The following is a 6,205-nucleotide window of genomic DNA, read 5'->3' as shown; positions in this document are numbered from 1 at the left end:
ATGTGGTTGATTCTTGATAATGTTCCATGTGCACTAGAGAAGAATGCATAACCAGCTGTTTGGGGATGGAAAGCTCTATATATGTCATTTATGTCCAGTTGGTCTAATGTGTCATTTAAAGATGTTATTTCCTTTATTGACTTTCTGTTTGGATGATCTGTCCATATCCGACAGGGAGGTATTTAGGTCCCCTACTACAATAGTGTTTTGGTCTGTTTCTCCCTTTAGGTCTGTTAGTAATTGCTTTATATATATTTGGGGCTCCCTTATTGGGAGCATAGATGTTAGTAAGTGTTATATCTTCTTGGTGCATGATTCCCTTTATCATTATGAAGTATCCCTCAGTATCTTGCTTTACCATTTTATTTTGAAGTCTATTTCATCCAATATTAGTACCACTGCTCCTGCTTTTCTCTGAATGCTATTTGCTTGAAATATCATTTTCCACCCTTTCTCTTTGAGTCTATATTTGTCTTTGGAACTGAGATGTGTCTCCTGGAGGCAGCATATGGTTGGGCTTTGTTTTTCAATCCATTCTGCAACTCTGTGCCTTTTTATTGGTGAGTTCAGTCCATTTACATTTAGGGTGATTATCGAAATATGAGGTCTTCTTATAGCCATTTTATCTTTTGCTTTCTGGTAGCTCGGTGTTTCCATTGCTTCCTTGTCCTTGTGTTTCTGTTTGTTTTTTTTTTGTTTGTTTGTTTTTTTGGTTGGCTTTTGTGGGTTTTCCCTTTGGTCCTTTTTGTTTTATGTTATATACTTCAGTTCTAAACCTTTGGCAAGTGGTTACCATTATGAGTATGTAAAGGATAGTTATATATATATTCATCCATTTTCTTCTACGTGTGCCTTATCTCTGTTCTCCTTTGTGTATTTGGATCTTTTGATCCTCCCCGTTTTCAGTCATTGTTGTCTCAATTTATCCCTATGTATGCTGAATGTTCATTACTATCTTGCTATAGCAACTCTCTTATTGTTTAAGCTTATAATGCCCTATTCTCAGTAAGGATTGCACTCCTCTGCTTCTATTAGCCTGCTAGTCACCTTACTCCTAATGTATTTTTTTTGTCATTTTGTTTTAGATAAGCTGACCCCTTTCAGTATTTCCTGTAATGCAGGCCTCATAGTGGAGAATTCCCTCAATTTCTGTATGTCTGGAAAGGTCTTTATTTCTCCTTCATATCTAAAAAAGAACTTAGTTGGATACATTATTCTTGGCTGGTAGTTCCTTTCATTTAATAGTTTGAATATTTAATTCCACTCCTTTCTGGATTGTAAGGTTTGTGCCGAGTAGTTCGACGATAATCTAATGGATTTTCCTTTATAGGTTACCGTCTTCTTTTCCTGGCTGCCCTGAGAATTCTTTGTTGTTGATTTTTGATAATTTTAATACAATGTGTTAAGGCCTTGGTGAAGGCCTTTTTGGATTGTGATAATTGAGTGTTCTGTTAACTTCTTGAATTCCAAGCTCCAGCTCATTCCTTAGATTTAGGAAATTCTCGTCCACTGTTTGTCTGAAAATGCTTTCCAGTCTCTACTCCTTTTCCTCGCCTTCGGTAATGCCCATTATTCTTATGTTTCCTCTCCTGATGATATCAACTAGTTGTTGTATTTCTTTCATTATTTTTCATTCTTCAGTTTCTCTCTTCATCCAATTTATTTCTAGATTTCTGTCTTCGATATCACTGATCCTTTCCTCCATTTGTTCGACTCTATTTCCCAAGCTTGCTATTTCATTTTTCAACTCTTGCAGTGTGTTCTTTAACTCCAGAAGTTCTGTTCGGTTCTTTTTGAGAGTTTCAGTCTCCTTGCTAAAGAACTCATTCTGCTCATCTAGTGGTTTTTTCGATTCCTGAAATCGTCGATATGATTCATTTCGGATCTCATTGAGGTTTTCAAAAGTACCAACCTGAATTCTCTGTCATTTAAGTCACATATTTCTATGTCTGTAAGCTTATTTTCTGGAGATTTTTCTCTTTCTTTCTGAAATGCCTTGTCACCTCAGTTGTTCATGGTGTTTAATGGACTATTTCTGCACCTGGGCATTAATGGAAGTATATTTTACATTTTTTCCAGAAAGAAGATTTCTATTTATATAAAGGTCTCTCTAGCCTATTGCAAAGAAGGCGTTTTTCTTTTGGTTTCCAGTAGGTGGCATCTAAGCCTCTTGGATCCCTGCTTTATATAAAGCCTTATTAATGCCTTTTATTTTCTTACAGATATTTAATCATGCCTGCTACCCTCATTCTCAGTCCCTGTCATTGTTAGCGACAGTGTTGGTAGCGTTTGCTCAGATTCCCCTGGAGCTCTGTGGTGTTTGGTCAGAAAATATGGGAGGAGGAGCCCTCTGGGTTGGGGGTTGGGAGCTGCGGCTCAGCCTCAGTGTTGCAACCGCGGCTGATAAAAATCAACTGTTGTTTTTCTGCTATCCCACTTCTCTGCTTTCTGCCCTGATGACTGGGCCTTGCCGCTGGCTTTGGGGAGCTCACAGCTTTCTCAGGCAGGGCTGATCAGGGAACTCATCGCTCCTTCTCCCCTCCCCCTCTTCCTACAGGTAGCTCCGGTGGCTGTGCAAGGCGGCTTCTTTGTTTCTCCCAGCCCACCGCCCAACACCCAGGGTTCTGACTTGTGGTAGTTCTTATGTGCGGATCCCACATTCAGACCTGCTGGTGTGCAGTTTGGATGTTTTTTGTTGAGTTTTAGATGTTCAGCTTATTTTTTTTTCAAGGGGAGAGATCTGGGGACGTCTTTTACTCTGCCATGTTTCTGACTTCAACCTTGTTTTAGTTTGGGCGACGACACGGGACCAAAGACAGCTGCTGCGTATTCCAAGACGAGCCCTAAAAGCAGGGGAAGGTATCCCACTTTCTAAGTATTGTATTCTCTTTGGCACTATTGTAAATGGAATTGTTTTCTGAATTTATTTTTGGAATGTTCATTATTAATGTATAAGAATATAATCGAGTTTCACATATTCATCTTTTATCTTGAAACTTGCAGAACTCTTTAGTTATAATAGTTCTTTAGCAGATTTTTTTAGAATTTTCTTTTTTTTTTTTTAAAGAATTTTATACAAAATTATGTCATCTGCAAATAGAGAGTCCTACTCTCTTCTATCCAACCTGGATGCATTTTTATTTCTTTTTCTTGGATAGTTGCCCTGGCTAGAACCTCCAGTACAGAGTTAAATAGACGTAGTGAGGGCAGACATCTTCATCTTGTTTCCATAAAGTATTCAGTCTTTCAACAGTAGGAATGATATTAGTTGTGCGGTTTTTGTAGATGTTCTTCATCAAATTGAGAAAGTTCCCTTCAGTTCTAGTTTGTTGACCATTTTTGTCATGAAAAGGTATTGGATTTTGTCAAATTTTTTGTGTACTTAAATGATTGTTTTTTTTTTTTTTAATTTTATTAATGTGGTGCATTACATTAATTAATGATTTGTATGCTAAGCCAACCTTTCATTTCTAGGAAAAGTATCATTTGGTTATGGTGTATACTAGTTTTTATGTTTCTGCATTCAGTTTGCCAGTATTTTGATGAAGACTTTTTTTCTTCTATATTCATAGAGGACACTGCCCTCTTGTTTTCTCTTCTTGTGATGTCTTTTTCTGTATTTTTTTTTAAAAATTCTTAGTTTGTTTTCATCAGAATTCATATTGTCAGCCTCAAAGCATGTGTTGAGAAGTATTCCTTCTTTCATTTTCTACAAGAATTTGTGAAGCATTGGTATTTGTTTCTCATTAAATAATTGGTAGATTTTTACCAATGAAGCTTTTTACCTGGGACTAGACTTTTCTTTGTGGAAAGTTTTAAACTACTAACTTGATCTCGTTATTTATTATAGGATTGTTCAGATTTTCTCTTTATTCTTGAGTCAGTTTAATCATTTGTGTTTATCTGGAAATTTGCTCATTTTATCTAAGTTATTTAAATTCTTGGGATACAGTTGTTTATACTATTCCCTTATAATCCTTTTTATTTTCTTTAGATCAGTACTGATGTTTCCTCTTTGATTTCTTGTTATAATTTGACTCTTCTCTTTTTTTTTTTCCTTGTCAGCCTTCTTAAAAGTTTGTCAATTTTATTTTTCTTTCTAAACCAACTTTTGGTCTTGTTGATTTTTCTCTATTTTCTAGTCTCTACTTCTTTTTTTCCTTTCCCTTCCCTTTTTTATTTTCTTTCTGCTTGTTTTGAGTATAGTTGCTCTTCTCTTTCTAGTTATTTAAGGTAGATTGTTAGTTTTTGATTTAGAGATTTTTTTTTTAAATATAGGCATTTATAACTATAAATTTTCTTCTGAGCACTGCTTTAGCTGCATCTCATAAGTTTTGATATGTTGTGTTTTAATTTTGATTCACCTCAGCATACTTTTTAATTTCCCTTGGGATTTAATTTTTAACCCATTGGTTATTTAGTAATGTGTTTAATTTCACATATTTATGAATTTCTCAAATTTTCTATTATTGATTTGCAATTCCATTTTGGTTAGAAAACATACTTTGTATGGTTTCATTCTTTTTCAATGTATTGAAACTTATTTTATGGCATAACATATCGTAATGTTTCATAGTTGACTACAATCGCAGGAGAGTTGTTGGCTCTCCCTGGTTCTCTATGTTAAATTTCTGGGTTCTCTGCCATTCTGCATATATCAGAGCTTTAGGCTGCTCATTAATTGTTTTCCATCCTTTTTTTTTTTTTGTAAAGCCCTTAGGCATGAGATTCTCTACTTTCTGTTTCAAATAAAGTCAACCCCCTCAGGTGAAGATGTAGAGCTCTTTGTCCTTATAGCATGCATGCTTTTCCCCTGCAGTAGAATCCCTGGAGCTGGGGCTGGGGACCAACTTTTCCCAGAATGACACCCCAAATATTTATCTTAATGATTGCCTTAAAACTTATCCTTCCATTTTTTCTGGTTATTTTCAAAAGAAAAACTGAATTTAGGTCACTCTTGCTTTCTTTCTCTCATACCAAAATGGCCACATGACATAAACAACAATAGAAGGAAGAAGCAGGAGTTGTGAATAGTTAACCTGTATAATCGATTTTAAATTTTAAATTATTGACTTTAGTATCTAGTTGACATATGTAAAGAATATAATGGATCCTAAAACTGAAGCTCTTGATCATACGGTGTTCTATTTTTTATTTCCTAGCCAGTCAACTTTAAAATATGAAGGAAAAATTCAGAAAATAATCATAAAGCAACTTTAAAACATGAAGGAAAAATCCAGAAAATAATCATAAAGCATTCCTTGGAGAGAGTTTCAAAACATGAACATAAAATAACAAGCCCCCTTCATTGTGCTCAGGTGCTGTACTTGGTACTTTACTGCATTGTCTCATTCACTCCTAACTGCAAACCAATGAAGAAGGAGCCTTTACACTTCGATTTTGAAGAGGAAACTCTAGCCTAGGCAAGGTAATAGAATCTTATTCAAGGTTACACAGCTTCTGGAAACAGGATAGACATTTTCAATAATGAAATTAAAAGTAAATATTTTCTAAATGACCCAAGTAGTATATATTCTTTGTACCAAAAAAAAAAAAAAAATCAACTGTACAGTAAGTCAAATTTTCAATGGTTAACCCAGGAGAAGGAAGGTGAGAACATACCAGGAATGAAAGTGATGGTCAAAAAGCTCTTTAGCTTTATCTCGAATGTTTTGATTTTTTGCAAAGACCATGTTTTCATATATTAGTTGTATAAATTAAATTAGTAATTAAAAAAGAAATCTTTTTTTCTGTCCTCATTAAAGAGTGAGGACAGAAAGCCACATTCCAGATAAAGTTTTATCTTCTTTGACTAACCTCTTTGCCCCTTTTCTGATAACCTCCTCTTCATCATAGTTTTCACCCAAGAATGTTTAAAACGTTTCAAAGATGATGCGTCCATGAGTTACTTGATATGGTTAAGATGATAAAAATCATTGATAATGAACGATAAGGTGGTACACCCTGGTGGTTAAGTACACAGACCCTGGATCCAGACTGCAGAGGTTTGAATCATGGCTTCCTCACTATATGACCTCTCTCTCTGCCTCAGTTTCCTCATTTATAAATTTGGTATAATTGTACCTATTTTATAGGGTTATTGTGAGACCTAAATGAGTTATTATCTGAATAGTACATAGAGCAGTGTTTGGCACATAGTAAGAGCCATATAAGGTTATTATTATGATCCTAATGCTCAGAAAAA

At 35.0% G+C, this 6,205-nt stretch overlaps 1 protein-coding gene across 17 annotated transcripts in view; it reads left to right on the top strand.

Annotated features, from left to right (window-relative positions):
* Window positions 1–6,205, top strand: part of PARP11 (poly(ADP-ribose) polymerase family member 11) — a 46,322-nt gene that overhangs the window by 22,764 nt on the left and 17,353 nt on the right. For 6 of the 17 annotated variants that reach the window (XM_023535128.1, XM_023535132.1, XM_023535130.1 and 3 more), the window contains 2 exons: window positions 2,791–2,859; window positions 5,163–5,428. The gene's annotated coding sequence lies outside the window, so the exon portion shown is untranslated. The remainder of the gene's footprint in view (window positions 1–2,790; window positions 2,860–5,162; window positions 5,429–6,205) is intronic. The other 11 variants (XM_023535133.1, XM_023535139.1, XM_023535142.1 and 8 more) reach the window with 3 other exon arrangements.

Source organism: Pteropus vampyrus, unplaced genomic scaffold (assembly GCF_000151845.1).
Source record: "Pteropus vampyrus isolate Shadow unplaced genomic scaffold, Pvam_2.0 Scaffold137, whole genome shotgun sequence".
NCBI classification, from domain to species: Eukaryota; Metazoa; Chordata; class Mammalia; order Chiroptera; family Pteropodidae; genus Pteropus; species Pteropus vampyrus.
Note: the sequence above shows the minus strand (reverse complement) of the source record. Positions and strands in the feature narration are given on the sequence as shown.